At 43.3% G+C, this 19,351-nt stretch overlaps 1 protein-coding gene across 1 annotated transcript in view; it reads left to right on the forward strand.

Moving 5' to 3' along the window:
• The window catches only part of LOC121278141 (exostosin-1-like), a 728,729-nt gene that overhangs the window by 585,490 nt on the left and 123,888 nt on the right, over window positions 1–19,351 (forward strand). The gene's annotated exons all lie outside the window — the stretch shown is intronic.

A 19,351-nucleotide genomic window follows, 5' to 3' on the forward strand; every position in this document is an offset into this window, starting at 1 on the left:
AATGCTGTGTTACCTGTCCCCAATCTCCCAGTGCCAGGACTTGGGACACCTGTTCAGGGCTGGAGAGAAAGTGGGAGGCGGAGGATCCAGTCATTATGGTCCATGTAGGTACCAATGACATAGCCAGAACAAGGAAGAAAGATATGCATAGTCAGTATGAGGAGCGAGGCACCAAATTATGAAGCAGAACCTCAAACTTAACAATATCTGGATTATTACCTGAGCCCTGTGCAAATTGGCATAGGGTACATAAAATTAGAGAGATTAATATGTGGCTCAAGGACTTGTGTGGTAGAAGTGGGTTCTGTTACATGGGAAACTGGCACTCGTATTGGAGAAAGTTGGGGCTGTACTGTTGGTACAATCTACACTTGAACAGTGCTGGGGCTGGTGTTCCAGAGAACCGCATAACTGGGAAGTAGAGTTTTAAACTAAATATTGAGGGCAAGGGATCAAATTTACGAACATGTGGTAAATCAAAGAGTAGAGACAAGGCAAGAGAGCAAGGTATTAATATGGGAAATGATAAACAGACTGTGACAGAAAAGGGTAGAGAGTTTAATTCTAACACAGAATTGACATAGCAGATAAGGCTAGATGTTACAAAAATAATAAAAGGACAAAACTAAAGACTCTGTATCTGAATACATGTAGTATTTGAAATAAAACAGATGAACTGATAGTGCAAATAGAATTAAATGAGTATGATTTGATAACCATTACAGAGACATGGCAACAGGGTGACATAGATTAGGATCTGAATATTGAAGGGTAATGATATTTAGGAAGGACAGGAAGCTAGGAAAAGGTGGAGGGGTGGCTCTGCTAATTAATGATAATGTTAGCACATTAGAGAGGGATGACCTAAGTTCAGGAAACCAGGATATAGAAGCAGTTTGGGTGAGAAATTAGAGAGATGAGAAATGATAAAGGCAAGGAGTCACTTGTGGGAGTGGCGTGCAGACCCTCTAACAGTAACCACATGATAGGACAGAATATAAAGGAAGAAATATAGGAGCTTGTGGTCAGAAAGGTATGGCGATAATCCGCGGGGATTTTAATCTACATGCAGACTGGAAAAATCAAATGGACAAAGATAGCCTGGATGAAGAGTTCATGGAATGTTTTTTGGGACAGTTTCTTGGAACATCATGTTCTGGCGCCAACCAGAGAGCAGGCTAATTTATAGCTGGTATTGTGCAATGAGATAGGATTAATTGATGACCTCAGAGTGAAGGCACCCCTAGGTAGCAGCAATCATATTATGAGTGAATTTTACATTTGGTTTGAAGGAGAGAAGAGTGGGGCCAAGACTAGTATTTTCAACTTAAATAAGAGCAATTATGAGGACATGAAAGCAAAGCTAGCCAATGTAAACTGGCAAATTAGGTTAAGGAGTAGGTCAATAGAGATACAGTGGCAGACATTTAAGGGGATATTTCAGAATACACAGAATAGACATTTCAACAAGAAAGAAAAATTACAAGGGAAGGACCCAGCATCTGTGGTTAACTAAAAAAGTTAAAGATAGTATCGAGCTTAAATAAAAAGCATATAATTGCACAAAGATGAGTGGCAGGTCAGAAGATTGGACAGAATATAAAAAAACACCAAAGTATTCTAAAAGATTAATAAGGAGGGAAAAATTAGAGCATGAGAGAAAACTAGCTAGAAATATGAAACCAGATAGTAAGAGTTTCAACAGATAATTTAAAAAGGAAAGTGTTAACAAAGTGAGCGTTGGTCCTTTGGAATGTGAGTCTGGGAAATTAATAATGAGAAAAGGAGATGGCGGGTGAAATGAACAAGTATTTTGCATTGGTCTTCACTACAGAGAATATAAGTAACACCTCAGAAATAGCTGCAAATCAGGAAATGAAAAGGAGGAGGGAACTCAGGAAAATTACAACCACCACCAGAGAAGTGGTACTGAACAAATGGTCAAAGTTGCAGGCTGACAAGTCTCTGGTTCCTGATGGATTTCACCCGGGGATCTTAAAAAAGTGGCTAGTGAGATAGTTGACGTGTTTATTTTAATTTTCCAAAATTCCCTATATTCAGGGAAGGTTCCATTAGAGTGTAAAAGAATGAATGTAACTTCTTTATTCAAAAAGGGAGCAAGACAGAAAACAGGAAACTACAGGCCAGTTATCTTAACACCTGTCATAGGCAAAATGTTAGAAGCTATTATTAAAGATGTTATAGCAGGGCACTTGAAAAAACTCAAGGTTATCAGGCAGAGTCAACATGGTTTTGTAAAAGAGAAACCGTATTAACAAACTTATTAGAGTTCTTTGATGAAGTAACATGTGCTGTGTAAAGGGAAACCAATGGATGTACTGTACATAGATTTCCAGAAAGCATTTGATAAGGTGCCACATCACAGGTTATTGCAGAAAATAAAAGCTCATGGTATGGGGTGGGTGGGGGGGGGGGGTAACATATTGGCATCGATAGAAGGTTGGCTAGCTAACAGGAAATAGAGAGTTGGCATACATCAGTCTTTCTGGTTGGCAAGATGCAATGAGTGGTGTGTGGCAGGGATCAGTCCTGGGGTCTTAACCTTTTACAATTTAAGTAAAGGACTTGAATGAAGGGGCCGAAGGTAAGGTTGCTAAATTTGCTGATGACACAAAAATTGGTAGGAATGTAAGTTGTGAAGAGGACATAAAGAGTCTACAAAGGGATATAGATAGGTTCAGTGAGTGGGCAAAGACCTGGCAATTAGAGTATGATGTGGGAAAATGTGAAATTATCTATTTTGGCAGGAAAAGTGTAAAAGAAGCATATTATCTAAATGGTGAGAGATTGCAGAGCTCTGAGATGCAGATAGATCTGGATGTCCCAGTGCATGAGGGATACGGACCCTGGAAGTGCAAAATGTTTTAGTTGACGGGCAATATGATCGGCGCAGGCTTGGAGGGCTGAAGGGCCTGTTCCTATGCTGTACTTTTCTTTGTTCTTTGAATCACAAAAGACTAGTATGCAGTACAGCAAGGAATTAGGAAAGCTAATAGAATTATATCATTTATTGTCAGGGGAATCGAATACAAAAGTACGGAGGTTATGCTTCAGTTATACAGGACATTGATGAGATCACATCTGGAGTACTCTGTACACTGTTGGTTTCATTTAAGGAAGGATATAAATACATTGGAAGCAGTTCAGAGAAGGTTTACTAGACTAATATCTAGAATGGGAGGGTTGCCTTATAAGGAAAGGGTACACAGGCTAGGCTTGTATCCAGTGGAGTTTAGAAGAATAAGAGGTGACTTGCTTGAAATGTATAAGATCCTGTGGAGTGTTGACAGGGTGGATGTGGAGAGGATGTTTCCTCTTGTGGGAGCATCTGGAACTCGGGGCCACTGTTTCAAAGTAAGGAGTTTAAGACAGAGATGAGGAGAATTTTTTCTCAGAGGGTCGTGAGTCTTGGGAACTCTCTTCCTCAAAACGCGCTAGAAGTGGAGCCTTTGAATATTTTTATGGCAGAGGTAGATCGATTCTTGATAAGCAAGGGGGTGAAAGGTTATTGGGGTTAGGCGGGAGTGATGTGGATTTGAGGTTACAATCAGATAAGCTGTGACCTTATTAAATGATGGAGCAGGCTGAAGGGGCCCAGTGGCCTATTCCTGCTCCTAAGTCATATGTTCATATGTAAAAACTGTCACCCTTTTGCCAGGCCATGATGCAAATAGACCCCACTTCTTCCAGGTAAAGGTCATCTATATGTCTTCTTGCTGGGCACACAGGCCTCAGAAGATGCCTCAACTTTCAACAAGGGCAAGGTTACAAGGCGATCAATGCAGAGAGCCCCACCCCCACTGTCGGCACTGCCATTGAACAAGGTTCAGTTGGAACTCAGCAAAGGCTGGGACCTGTTGTCAGGGCCTTGTCTATTTTTAGGCACTTCTCACTTCTGCCACAGTTATGATAGGAGGGCACCAGAATCACAGAATCACAGTGCAGAAGAGGCCCTTCGGCCCATCAAGTCTGCACTGACATGTGAGAAACACCTGACCTACCTACCCAATCCCACTTTCCAGCATTTGGCCCATAGCCTTGAATGTTATGATGTGCCAAGTGCTCATCCAGGTACCAGAAAGACTAAAATGTTTGGGTTTCTAATTCCTTATCACAGGATTAATACTGCAAGAAACCAATGCTGACATCTAATTAGGTTTATCATTGTATTTTATTGTTTGTATGAATGTAACACTGTATGCACGAAAACTTACAAATTGGTTAATCAAGGGAGACACCTTAGTCCCACTGATCTCATAGAAATTTAGAACAACATGCTGATAGAATTGGGTTATGATTTGGGAAGTTGAGAGAATCAGAGGATAATAATGAATCCAAATTTACTGCCAGACCAACCCACAAGATGAAATGAGCTTAATGGGATGAATAATCTCGCTGGTAAGGGGGTTAGACCATCTGGGGCTAGTACAGACATGTGTCAGTTTATTTGTTACATCACCAGTCTGCTCCACTTCTTACATTGGTTCAGCAGAAATCCAATTGACTGGGCAGATAAATTTAGTTTACTCTTCATAATACATGGCAATTGCATTAGGGACAGTACTGCAAATGTTTCAGCTCAATGACACCGTACAACTCTGTGAACTCTGCTAACAGGCAAAATGAGCAAAAATCTGTATTTAAGACTGTTTACGATCCCTAGCTGCTTGCTTCTCACTGACCCCATGTACCTCCATAATGAATTATTTATATTGGAGAAATGGAGCTGAAATGTACATGTCCCATAGGCAATAGCTGGCTTGACAACAGATAGTGATGTAAAGAAAAGCACCAACGGGAATTGAAGAGAAGATTTAACATTGTTTGCCAATTCCATTACAGTAAAGGCAAAACACACCTTGGCAATCTACCTGGCTGATAATTAGATGGAAAATACTGGGATTTTAAGAACACTTTCAGTGAGAGTTTATCTGATAAATACATAGCACAATTTTATAGCTTTGTCAATGAAAGATGAGAAATGGAAATAAAAACAATAAGCTATGCCAGGAAACCCATATTAATTTAGTAGCAGTCATTCTCAAACAAGAGTTTTGTTTTCAACATTGAATTCTTTTATGTCTTTGGACTAAACTTGGAAACAATGCAAATTTATATGAACCCATGGCTGCATAATTGTCCCTTTTAAGTTCAGCCTCAATCGTGAATTTCTAATAAATTACAATATGGAATAGTATTCCCCCTGCAATTATTCAGTAATGGTATCACCTCCAGTCTAATACATTCGAGTATGTGAAGACTGTTAAACATTAGTACTTTGATTTGCATTTTAAAGGATTACAGCATAAAGGCTAATGCAGTGCCTGTGAGGAATCATCTACCCCTGTTTCTCCTTCCCTGGTTCTTTTGCCTGATGAGAAACCTGCAGCTGCATTCTGGCTGTCAAAATCACGGCAGGAGGGGTGGTGGGAGTTAAAAAATGTTTTACATTCCCCTTTGAATTCTTCAATCTCTACCTACCAATGTTGGGTCTGCATCAATGACAGGCACAGGCCCAATTACACACACTGGGAAAATCACAGGGAATCCCTGATGTGCAAGAGGGTGAATGGAGACCTGGGGCCTGAACTTTACAGTGACGGATTGGGCAGCTGTCCCTTCATAAAATTAGACATCACATAAATTGTCAATTGAGCTCAGGTTTTGCAACTTTTTGGGGAAGCGCAGGAGCCAAATGGGGGAGGTCGGGTGTGGGATGGAGTTATTCTCAGTAGATTTGACGGATGGCAAACTGGCACTATATCAAGGCTGGAGAGGAACTCCAGGTGAAGGCAGCAGCTAGCATGCTGGTAGAGGTGACGTGCTTTTGATTTAATGATCTTGGGTCACCTTTCCAAACTAATATACCGCAAAGGAAAATGCAGAAAGGGCTCGCAGTTCAAGGGGCATGGAGCCACAGCAGATCCTTAAAAGGGAAGGCTGAAACTGCGAAGTAATAGGGTTGCTGTCCTCTGGGCATTGTGCAGTCTGTTGGGGACTCCTCCAGCGAGGAGAACAGGAGAGGGAGACAGGGACAGCAGTACCCTGCTGACTAGCCCCAGGAAGCAGATGGTCATGTTAAAGGGGCAGAAGGCTGCAGAGATCACTGTCAGAAAGGCCAAAAAAGATCACCTTACCATGCAGGCAGAGTGTTAAGGCACTGCTCAAACTACTTGCAATGTCTTCGCTGGCTAGATACTGGCAGGGGAGATAAGTTCCAATTGTGCTGGTGGACACCCAACACCTGTGGCTTCAAATTGACAGCAGCCTTGAACATTTATGCTTCAGGCGCGTTCCAGAGAGAAGTCAGAGATCTGTCCAGTATCTCACAAGCACATCACTGCGTCATGTGGTCACAGATGCACTTTTCAGGAGAGCGGGTGACAGGCGGTAATCACCAAAGAAATTAATCATGATCCCGATAAGGAGAGGCTGAGCACTGATGCAATGTGAGCCATGCATCCACCAGGATCCCCATTGAGCTACCTCTCAATGGAGGAATCCACACGTGCAGACAAGAGGGAGATTGCAATGCTTCTGGGCTGAATGGACACCTCCAATAAGATGTAGGAGCAGAAATAGGCCGTTTGGCCCATCGAGTCTGCTCCGCCATTCAGTGAGATCATGGCTGATCTGATAACCCTCAACTCCACTTTCCTGCCTTCTCCCCATAGCCCTTGATTCCCTTACTGATTAAAATTCTGTCTATCTCAGCCTTGAATATACTTAATGACCCAGCCCCTATAGCTCTCTGCGGTAAAGAATTCTATAGATTGACTATCCTCTGAGAGAAGAAATTCCTCCTCATCTCTGTTTTGCCCTTACCCTGAGATTATGCCCTCTGGTCCTAGACTCTCCCACAAAGGGAAACAAACTCCCAGCATCTACCCTGTCAAGCCCCCTCAGAATCTTATATGTTTCAATAAGGTCACCTCACATTCTTCTATACTCCAATGAGTACAGGCCCAACCTGCTCAATCCCTCCTCATAAGAAAATCCCTCCATCCCTGGGACCAACTTAATGAACCTTCTCTGGACTGCCTCCAATGCCAGTGTATCTTTCCTTAGATAAACTGTTCACGGTATTCTAGGTGTGGCCTAACTAATGCCTTGTATAATTTTAGCAAGATTTCCCTATTGTTATACTCTATTTCCTTTGAAATAAAGGCCAACATTCCATTTGCCTTCCCTATTCCCTGCTGGATTTGTATTCTAGCTTTTTGTGATTCATGCTTGAGGACCCCCAAATCCCTCTGTACTGTAGCTCTCTGCAGTGTTTTTCCATTTAAATAATATTCAGCTCCTCTATTCTTCCTGCCAAAATGCATAACCTCACATTTTCCCACATTATATTCCATCTGCCTAGTTTTTGTCCACTCACTTAACCTGTCTGTATCCCTCTGTAGACTCTTTTGTGTCATCCTCACCACTTGCCTGCCCACATATTTTTGTGTCACCTGCAAACTTGGCAATAGTATATTCACTTCCCTCATCCAAGTCATTAATATATATTGTAAATAATTGAGACCCCAGCACTGATCCCCATGGCACTACAGTAGTTACAGGTTACCATCCTGAAAATGTCTCCCTTATCTCAACCTTCTGTCTTCTATTAGTTAGCCAATCCTCCATCCATGCTAATATACTGCTCCCAACTCATGGGCTCTTATCTTATTAAGTAGCCTATGTGTGGTACCTTATCAAATGTCTTTTGGAAATCCAAATATATTACATCCACTGGTTCTCCTTTATCTATCCTGCTTGTTACCTCCTCAAAGAATTCTAATAAATTTGTCAGGCATGATTTCCCCTTCATGAAGCCATGCCGACTCTGCTTGATTAGATTATGTATTTCTAAATGCTCTGCGATTACATCCTTTATAATAGACTCTAACATTTTCCCAATGACGGATGTTAAGATGACTGGCCTATCGTTACCTGTTTTTGTCTCCCTCCCTTTTTGAATAAGGGTATTACATTGGCCATCCTCTGGGACTTTTCCCGAGTCTAAGGATCCTTGGAAGATTACTACTGATGCATCCACTATCTCTGTAGCTACTTCCTTGATTCCTAGGATGCAACCCATCAGGTCCAGGGCCCATTAGTTTGTCTAGTACTTTTTCTCCCCCCTTTTGCCCCTTGATTATTTAGTATTTTTGGAATGCTGTCGGTGTCTTCTACTGTGAAGACTGATGCAAAATATTTATTCAACTCCTCTGCCATTTCTTGCTTCCCCATGATTTCCCCAGCCTCATTCTCTAAGGGGCCTATGTTCACTTTGGCCTTTCTCTTCCTTTTTATATATTTAAAGAAGCTCTTACTGTACATTTTACATTATCCTCAATGTTTATTTTCTCTCTCTTTATTTTTTTTTGGTCACCTTCTGTTGATTTTTAAAACTTTCCCAATTACCACTAATCTTTGCCACATTATATGTTTTTTCTTTCAATTTGATATTATCCTTTTAACCATGGTTGGTTTATCCCCTTCCTAGAATCCTTCTTCCTCACTGGGATATTTCTTTGTTGTGAATCATGAACTATTTTCTTAGATATCTGCCATTGCTGATCAACCATCTTTTCTGCTAAAATCCTTTCCCAGTCCACTCCAGCTAACTCTGCTCTCATTCCTTTGTAATTACCCTTATTTAAGTTTTGCACAATTGTTTCCAACAAATGTTTCTCACTTTCAAACTGAATGCTAAATTCCACCATGTTATGGTCACTGTTTCCTAGGGGATATTTTACTCCGAGATCATTTATTAAACCTGCCTCATTACACATTATCAGATCCAAAATAGCCTGATCCCTGGTTGGATCCACAACATATTGTTTTAGGAAACTGTCCCAAATACACTCTATGAATCCTTGTTCTTGGCTATCTCTGCCAATTTGATTTTCCCAATCTGCATGAAGATTAAAGTCACCATGATTAATGTGCTGCCTTTTTTACAAGCTCTCATTATTTCCTGATTTATTTTCTGTCCTACAGTATAGCTACTGTTATGGGGCCTATAAACTACTCCCACCAGTCTCTTCTTCTCCTTGTTATTTCTTACCTCCACCCATATGGATTCTACATCTTCTGATCCAAGATCATTTCTTGCTATTGTACTTATTCCATCTCGCATTAACAAAGCTACCCCACCACCGTTTCCTTCCTGTCTGTCCTTTCAAAAAGTCACATACCCCGGAATATTTAGTTCCCAGCTTTGATCTCCTTGTAATCATTTCTCAATAACGGCTGCAAAATCACACCCATTAACCTCAATTTGTGCCGTTAATTCATTTATTTTTGTTCTGAAGACTACATGCATTTAAGGAAAGAGACACAAATTTTGCCTTTTGACCATTTTTTTCCCCTTTGATCCTATTTGCTGCTTTTTTAAAATGTTTGTACGCTCAGTCCCTTCCTGTCACGCTTTGGGTATCATTACCTAAATAGGTGCCCTGCGATGCTACCATATCCTTTAGTTTTGTAAACCAACATATCCCCTCTCCAGACCCCTCCCCCTCCCCTCTATTTAGTTTAAAGCCCTTTCTACAGCCCTAGTTATTCAATTCACCAGGACACTGGCCCCAGCATGGTTAAGTGAAGCTCGGGGAGTCAAAATGGTGACCCTCACTGTCCGTCATGAGCCAGTGACAGTCATGGACCTCTCTGCAAATACACCTGAGTTTTCAGTTGGGGTGGGTTTGATGCTAACCAGGATCTCATGAAAATCAATGTTCTTCACCTCGGACCCTTTTGTTAGGTCAGCCTCTACCTTCTTGGCCATAATGTCTCAGTCCATCTTTCATTTTAACTCTAGGGAGCATGCAGCTAGGAGAACCTGTTTAAGCCCCCTTTCTCTAACTCCAGGTGTGAAGTCTTAAAAATTTCCCACTTTGGCGTCAGATGAAGGGGGTGGTGTTCATATCCACTGTCACCCCAACTCCTCTTTCAGAGCCCTAACCTCGCCAGGGAAAGGGGCCTGTGCGAGGCTATGGTTGTGACCCCTTTCCTGAACCTAGTAGGTGAGAATGTTTTCACTGTTCCTCGCACCCCATTCTACCTTGGTCTTAGCACCTCCTATGGCTGCAGCTTGTGTGACCACGCACACTGGCATTCCCTCATTACATTGGAGAGGTGGAACAGAGGGAGGAGTGCTTTAAACTACATTGTTTCAGTAAAGGCTGGAGTCACCTCCCTTGGTTTTGGAGAAAGCAACCACAAGTGCCTGCTGTTGGCCAATTTGTGTCTGCAATTTTAGCTAAACATGGGGAGTTGTCTGCTTCAAAGGGGCAATATTTTGTTGCCAAATTATCTCCCACAAAGTCCCTTTTGCAGCTTCTAATTCCTCACTTAGCCTGATGTTTTCTGACTGTAAACCAATATTTTATCCCAGTGTTTTCATCGTATGCAGCTATGTGCCTCTTGTTACCAGCGTGACTGATTGAAGCAGGAGGACATTGCTTATTTGCACACTTTTCTTTTGCAACTTATCTATCCTTGTTCTTTTTATTCAGCTGCAAGGCTTCCCATCAGCCAACTTATTCTGTACCTTCTTTAACTTAATCTTGCCTTTCTGAATCTCTTTAGAAAGCTTATCAACGATGCATTCGTAATCTCCGTCACACTCTTCTACAGCTCCCAGGATATCTCTCATCCCAGGCGTATCTGTTTTCTCAGTCAGACTCTCTATCAGTCACTCCTTAGCATATGCCAGCTCCACTGTGAATCCTGGTTTTGCTTAGGAACTATTCCACATTGTTTAATTAAGACCTATAGCTGTGGCTTCTCAAGCCTTGAACCTACAATATCTTGACCTTTGAGATCCCACTCCTGACACCAATTTGTAAGTTTTAAGGTTTGAGTGTCACAGATAATCCAAAATAGGCAGTCAAGAACTCATTAGTGATTTTAAGGTAGTTTATAAACTTTATTAAGAAGCGACGGTTTAGGTATGATGCATAAGCTAAATAGATAGGAAAAACGCACAGCCCGTGACAGGTAAGAGCGGTTTACTGATCCAGGAGGACAAATGGATAGACGACACCGAGTGTGTTGATTACTTGTGGTGCAGCCTCTACTCAGCAGCCAAAGTATTCGGAAGCTCTTCCCCTGTTCTTTCTCCATCTTCCATGGTCGTCTTCCAGATAAGACCAGGCAGCTGCCTGACGAGGAGTGTTCCCTGCCTCCAAGCAGCATTTAATATACTTTATTTCTAGGGGCTGGTTGTTTACCCTAAGTCAGTCTCTTGTTCAAGTAGCTCTGGCCAATGGCTGCCGGACCATGCCCAGATACCCAGAGTGTCACCTCCCCTCAGCTGAGATAATCTTTTAGCTTGTCTCACGTTTGTCTAACTCCTGTCGGACATTTGTATGGATAAGAGGGTACAAAACGTCATCCTATCAGCTTAGGAATGTCAACACGGAAACCTGAACCAGGAGACCTCAACATTTCTGTTTGTGTGTTTTTACCAAGAGAAAGAAGAGAAACAACTTTTCCACCAGGTAGCTTCACGCTATGCAACTGAACCCATGAGAATTCTGTAATATTCCGAAAAATACCCATTTTTATGGCGACCCTTGCAATGCGGTGCCGGAATCTCCTTCCAGTACATTGTCCAAGCCCACCATTGCAGACGTCCTACCCTCAGCCAACAATTTGTCAGTATTCCTGCTGGGTGGTCGCTAACTGGGCTGGCTGGTGCTTAATTGCAACAGGATCACCAGAACTCCTGGGCAACCTTGCCCTCTGGTCAGCTGGCACCTATGTGATCCTTTCCCCCTGCTCTGGCTGCAGCAGACTTGTGTTTAGTGTCTCACCATGTGCAGATCCCACCTCTCATCTATCCTCTATTTTTTAAATGGGGTCCACAGAGAATTGCCCAGGGATCCACAGACTAAACTTGTCCATCACAAGTTTAATATGAAGTGTATTGAAATAAAAAGGTTCCTAACTAGGGACCACTTAAATGAAATGATATTAATGCTAGTAATAACCTTCCCCACCCCCACCCCTCCCATCACAACCAACCTCAAGCCCCGCCTCTCTGTGTGCTGATAGGTTGAAAGCTCCAGACAGGAATGGACATTTGCCATTTATTGGTTCTTCTATACATCAATCATATGACTCACTAACATTCAAATTGTGGAGCAGAATAGATAGAATCGTAGATTAAAAATGGACGTGTTTCTTTCTATGATTACTTTTGAATTATTTTAACATACAAACTCACACGCGTATATATAAATCATTAATATATGCTTTTCAAAAAGCCATAAACTGATCCCTCCCCTTTCCCTAATTGGTGAGAGACCAATCGGTGGAGATTTTTGATTGAATAAAATAACCATCAAGCATTTACAAGTGTCAACAACACAGCAAGGACAGGTAGGCTGTGTAGTGAGAAGGAGGCACACCATCTCACTGATATATATGTAAAGTAAATACCTGTTTTCTTCAAAGTTTTATTATTTTTAATATGTAACAAGAACTGGACGACATTCAGTCTTGGGCTGATCAGAACATAAGAAGCAGGAGTTGGAGAAAACCATATGCCTTGTCGAGCCTGCTCTGCCATTCAATATGATCATGGATGATCTTAGTTTCAACTCCATTTCCCAACCCCTCCCCACATTTCTTGATTCCCTGAGACACCAAAACTCTGTGTATCTCATCCTTAAATATATTCAGTGATGGCACATCCACAAAAATTAATAACCCTTTGAGTGAAGAAATTTCTCCTCCTCTCAGTCCTAAATGATCGCCCCCCCCTCCTTATCCTGAAACTGTAGCCTCTTGTTCTAGACTCCCCAGACTGGGGAAACAATGGCCGGGATTTCCCGGCCCTGTCGTGGGTGGGATTTGCTGTGGGCGAGGCGGTGCCCCAGCCAGAAGCTCATTGACTTGTGGTGGGACCAGAAGATCATGGTGGGCAGGTACGGTAAATCCCGCCCATTGTTTCAGTATCTACCCCATCAAGCCTGTTCATAATCTTACATACGAAGTAAGAAAAGCAGGCCATTCAGCCCCTCGAGCCTGCTCCACCATTCAATAAGGTCATGGCTGATCTGATTGTGTTTCGAATTCCACATTCCCATCTACTCCACCTTGAATGTTTCAAGAGATCACCCCTCATTCTTTTATACGCTAGTGAAAATAGACCCAATTTAATCTGTGTCTCATCGTAAGACAGCTCCCTTATCGCCGGGACCAATCGAGTGAACTTCTGCTGTATTGCCTCCAATGCATTGCAATTATATCCTTCCTTAAATATGGAGACCAAAATTGCACATAGTTTTCAAGATGAGGTGTCATCAATTATAGCAAGACTTCTTTATTCTTGTACTCCAATCCCCTTGCATTACAGGCCAACAGGCTATCCACTTGCTGTCTTGCATGCTAATATTTTGTGTTCCTTGTACAAGCACAGCCAAATCTTTCTGATCATCAACAAGTTTCACACCTTATAAAAAATTTTCTGCTTTTCTATTTTTAGGGTCAAAGTGAATAACCTCCATCCTTCCTTCATTTTACGCCACCTACCACCTTGGTGCCTACTTCACTTAACCTGTCTACAGCCAGAATTTTACATTGGCAGGTTTTTAGGTGGGGGTTGTGTGAAATTGATGAGAAGGGATTCCCCCTGGGTTCCCGCCCACTCCAACCACACCACGATTTTACGCTGGAGCAGGCGAGGCCTTGGACAGGAAGCCCACACTTGCCCCAGTTGAAAACCTTAAGTGGGTCAAGGGCCATTTCCCACCCAGCCTCAATTTTTAGGCTGGCGGGAGGATTGAACTTCCGTGGGGGAAACCCGTAAAAGGAGAGTTACATCTGGGCGGGTATGGGAGTTGGCGCCTCCACCAGAAGCCCCATTCTGAAGTCGGACTTCCGGAACTCCCCAGCGTCTCCTCCAAGACCCCAATCGCCCCTTCGCACCCTAAGGCCTTCGCCACCATCCCTGCCCTGGGGCCTCTTAAAGTTACCTGGGCCTCCAGTGCCCAGACTTAGGCTCCAACGTCCTCTTGCATTTCTTCTTCTGTCCACTGAAGCGCTATCACTGCAGGGACTGGAGAGCTGCTGACCAATCAGATTGACTGGCAGCTCTCTAAGGCGGGACTTCCTCCTGAGTGAGGGGTGGAAGACCCGTTTGCAGCCAGTTAACACTCGGAGCGTGAATTGGCTGCGGGGCATTCTGAGTTGGTGGGGATGTGTTCCCCACTGACTCTGCAGAGGCAGGAAATAAGACCCCACCATCCAAAAAATTCAGGCCCATATCTTTTTGCAGCCTCTTTGTGTCCTCACAACTTGCATCCCCACCTCGCTTTGCACTGTCAGCAAACCTCGATACATTACTCTCTGTCTCTCTATCTAAGTCATTAATATAGATTGTAAATAGCTGAGGCCCCAGTACTGGGCATTGCAGCACTCCTAGTCACAGCCTGCCAGTTTGAAAGTGACCTATCTACCCCGACTCTCTGCTTCCTGTCTGTTAACCATTCCTCTATCCATGCTAATATATCACCCCCAAGTGCATGAACCAATATTTTGTGTATTAACCTTTGGTGCAGCAACTTATCAAATGTCTTTTGGAAAGTCAAGTGTACCACATCCGCTGGTTCCCCTTTATCTACCCTAGCAGTTACACCCTCAAAAAATGCTAAGAAATTTGTCAAACACTATTTCCCTCTTGAAAAACCACATTGACTTGTTCCAATAATACTTTTCTAAATGCTTTGTTAAGACTTCCTTAATTCCAGCACTTTTCCAATGATCGATATCAGGCTAACTTGTCTGTAGGTCCCTGTAGCAAGGAACATTCACACTATGTAAGTGCCAGGCAATGACCTTCTACAAGAGAGAATCCAACCATCTCCCCTTGGCGTTATCAATGGCATCAGCTCGCTGAATCCCCCTGCATTAACATCCTTGCAGTTACCATTGACCAGAAACACAACGGGCAGAGGGTTGGAATTCTGTGGAAGATAACTCACCTCCTGACTCCCCAAAGCCTGTCCACCATCTGCAAGGCACAAATCTGGACTGTGTTGGAATTTTCCCCACTTACGTGGACAAATGCAGCACACAAGAAATTCAACATAATCCAGGACAAAGCAGCCTGCTTAATCAGCACCCCATCCACCAATTTAAACATTCACTCCTCCCATTACTGGCACACAGCGGCAGCAGTGTGTACCGTCTACAGGATATATTGCCGCCACACACCAAGCCATCTTGCAGCAGCAACTTCCAAACGAGTGATATCTACCATCTAGAAGGGCAAAGGCAACAGACGCTTGGGAACACCACCACCTGCAAGTTCCCCTCCAAGCCATACACCTCCCTGACATGGAAATATATCGCCATCCCTTCATTGTCGCTGGGTCAAATTCCTGGAACTCCCTCCCTAACAGCACCGTGGGTGTACCCATATCACATGCACTGCAGCGGTTCAAGAAGGCAGCTCACCACCACCTTCTCAAGGGCCATTAGGGATGAGCAATATATGCTGGCACCCTCATCTCATTTAAAAATTTAAAAAAACTATTTACAGACAGCACTTTGATATAATCAGCTTTAGTTTAATTTAGATGTTGGGTGTAGGGGAGGTGGTGTTGTGATTACTAATCCGTTTGAAAAGGAGTTCCTTTACCAGAAAACGTTGAGAATCACTGCTCTAAGATATGCACACATTCAGCATTTGCACAGATGGCTGCAAGTGTGAAATCAAGGGGAGGATTTCCCCCCAGTTGGGTGGGTGGGCCCAGGAATGGACGCGCAACCACCCACCGCACGCGATCAGGCCCCGGCCATGATCTCAGCCAATTAGCAGCCAGCCAGCCAGCGTGAATCGTGCGCTGAAACGCTCAGCGCTGCCTGGGCGGGTGTGGGGAGGGCGAGCGCATGCGGGCAGGTTCACTCACAGAACAGAGCTGCCTCAGGGAGCTGAAGATTTCCCCGATTAAAAATAAAGTTCTAAAAGAATAACGAAAATATGTCCCCTCGTGTGACTCTGTCACGTGAGCAGGTTACATGATGCAAATCAGTTCTGAAAACGTTTATTTTATTTTTAATTAACACCGGAAACCTCCTCCCGGCTGCGGATAAGGCTCCCTCAAAAATCGAAAGGCCCCTTGGCCTATTGATCTGCCCACCAACCAGTAGGTTGGACGGGCAGGGAAAAATTCTAGTTAATTAATGGGCTTAACAGCCCTCTTAATTGTAGGCGGGCACGCTGCCAACTCTCAGGAGAGCCCGCCGAATAAAATATCACGTGGGTGCGCGATGACATCGGGATGCTCTCCTGACATCATCGCGCGCTATTTCACGCTCATGCGTGTCAGGCGCGCACCTGCATGCTGAGGTGAAAATTCAGCCCCAAGTAACGATATGACTTCAACTCGGCTTTCCTTTTGGGTTTCCTCCAGTATCTGATCAGTTGTTCTTGGGTATGTCATGTCCGAGAAGGCATGAAGGAAAGAAAAACTTAAAAAGAAAGTTGTTCCTCTTCCTTATACTCTTGTTTAAATTTTTATATAAATGAACGGACAATTGCTGGGCTATTAAATGGCCCCAGCTAGTCACATGCTGGCAGTTCTATAAAATTCTGAGCAATTCCAATGGACAAAGGCAAACTCCTGGAATGTGACTTGTATGAATCTTCCAGCCAAGCCAACACAAAGAACTAGTAGACAAGATGCCCGCACTAGCCAGCTCTGGACAAAGGCAGAGCTATTTATGACTCTTTATCTCCAATGTTTACTAATGGTTCCACAGTTACCTGCTCAAAATACAATGGGTTTTAGCAAGTGGGCCTCCTTAGCTGAATGGCCCGACCTGAAACCACCCTGTCACATGACTGAGACTTGAGCTGTTTGAATTGCTTTAATTATACAGCTTTTGGATTCCATCTTTGGTTGCTGTTTAACCTCAGAAGGGATAACAGGACTCCAGGCTATAGCATCCTGCCTCTGACCTCCATCTCTCTCAAAGTCAGGTCTCCAGAAAGAATCATGCATTTCGCCTACAAAGTAAACTAGTTCCCAGAATAGAAGAATAATCTACTGCATTTTCATCTGCCTCAGCCTTCAACTGAGCTCCTAGGAAAAAGACCAGGACTTCTGCCAGACAAAGCCAACTGAAAGAACCTCCTGGGACAGTGACTTACTGGACTCATGTGAAATGATAATTATTTTTGTGTGTGTGGTCTTTGCCTTGTACCTCTTTCTTTCTTCTATCCCTCTTTTGTTGTGTGAATGTACTGGGGTTACGTAGCGACACACCCTCCCTGCATTTTGAGTGTGTATAAAATAAATTAACCCTCTGCTTTTAGCCTATCTCGAGTTTGCTGTGAGGTTAATAGAGGATTGGATTACTCCAAAACTGAGGGGTTGGGGAAAGTACGTCACTACTTATGAAGGGGGGCATCAAAAACCAAAAACACCTTTCTGTTCACGGACAGATGACAAGCAGAGAATCAGAGCTTTTAGAAATTAAACCCCCTCCTCTCCGTAACAGGTACCTGAAAGGTAAAAAGCAGAATGGTAGGTTTGTGATGAGGGGGTGAAGGGGGAAAAGTCAGAGGCCCAGTTACTGGCCACAGCCTCAGCAATGGCTGTTCCAATTATGGTGAGCACTCTCTGCCCCATAGGGATTGGGACATGGCAAGCCTGATCTCTTTGGTTGGTCCCTGCTACCTTTAGTAGTGTGCTACCTTCCCCTGCAAGAGAAAGGGAAGTATGCCAGTGTGTGTTGTGCAACCTGTTGGCTGATGCACCTGTCATGGTTGAATTGCTGGCAGTTTGTGTAACCTTGGTATGTGGGTTTGAGGCTTGTAACCCTGTTAAAAGTGTGAGGGTACGGTGGAACATTTAAATTTCAGAGATGAGTTCTGATTAATATATTGTTGGTGAGCGACAGGGTGGTGAATTGAGGAGTTTCTGAGACTCGTGTTGCAATTGGTAGGCTATAATACTTGAAGATATCTTGACCAATCTTGTGAAGCCATTGAAATTCTTGCTGTATCGATCCAGGTCCTCAGGTCTAAACTTCTGGCATTGACCTCAATGGCTATCTGCTCCTACTGTGTGACCGTGTGTCTGGAGGGCCTTCTGCCCCCTTGCGAGTACAGAGCATCTCTCCTCCTTTCCACTTCCTCCACCAAGACCTCCAATGCAGTGTCCGAAAACCTTGGAGTCTGTTCTTTTCCATTTTGTGTCACTTTTCCTGCTTCCCAGATCAGATTCAACTCCTGCATGGCTCCTAGAAGCTTGTCCAGCTGCAGTGCACCCTCCCCTTTTGAGGTGCAAGCTAGCTTTAAACAGTGCAGGTTTTCTCTAATTGACGCTAGCAAGTTACGATTTCAGCACCCTTGCTGATGAGGGCAGCCAGTAAATGGTGCGGTTAGTCCTGGCTGCACACAGCAATCATGCTAATCGACAGGCAACACAAAGGTGGCATGCTCCTGCATTTCAATTGGGTTGGTTGCACATTGTGATCCCTGTCTCTGGTTTCGTCTCCTATTTGTTTTAGCAAGAGTTAGACAAGGTCCATGTCATGGAGCATTAATAGGGTGGCTAACCTTTTGTTATCTCATAATTTCTTATGTTCATACTTCAAACCTTATCTTGCCAATAGCACCTAGGTCATTTTCTTTAATCTGTCCACAACCTAATTTAATTGACTCCAATCCTTGACGGATGAGTCGTACGGGTCAATTCAGTTTAAGAGAGGCATTGCTAGTGAATCCCTTAAGAAAAATCGAATTACTCACAGTCACGAGGTGAGATGCTGTGTCAGCGCTATTTATCCTCATCATCAATTGTGATAAACTTGGAGTACAGGATTTGTTTCTTGTAAGAAACAATAAAATTTATTTACAGGCTCCAGATGAGGCTACATGCTTGTTCCAAGACCAAGGCTAAAAAGCTCAGCCTGTAAGATTCCCCACACTTAGGGCTGATTGGTCTATACTGTCACATGATCCCCATAACAGTAAGAAGTAGTTTAACTTACAATTACTGCAATGACATAAATAATGTACAACAATATTAGCATTTATAACATAACTTAGCAGTTAAAATGTTGATGTTTCTACTAGACTTCGCTGTCTTCAGATTCATCTGCCACAATGAATAGGATGATTTTTGTTACTATTTGCCTCTGCGTCAATAAGCTTAGATTTTCCTCTTAGTGGGTTAATCAGAGGAAGGTTAAGACCTCTTGCTGCAGCACCGCAAGAGAAGCCACACTGTAGATGGAGCTGGGAGCAAAGCCCTGAAGATCTGAAGTTTCATGCTGGTTTAGCCTCAGAAACAGAGTTGAAACGTAAAGATGGGCA

This window comes from Carcharodon carcharias, chromosome 5 (assembly GCF_017639515.1).
Source record: "Carcharodon carcharias isolate sCarCar2 chromosome 5, sCarCar2.pri, whole genome shotgun sequence".
Lineage (NCBI taxonomy): Eukaryota > Metazoa > Chordata > Chondrichthyes > Lamniformes > Lamnidae > Carcharodon > Carcharodon carcharias.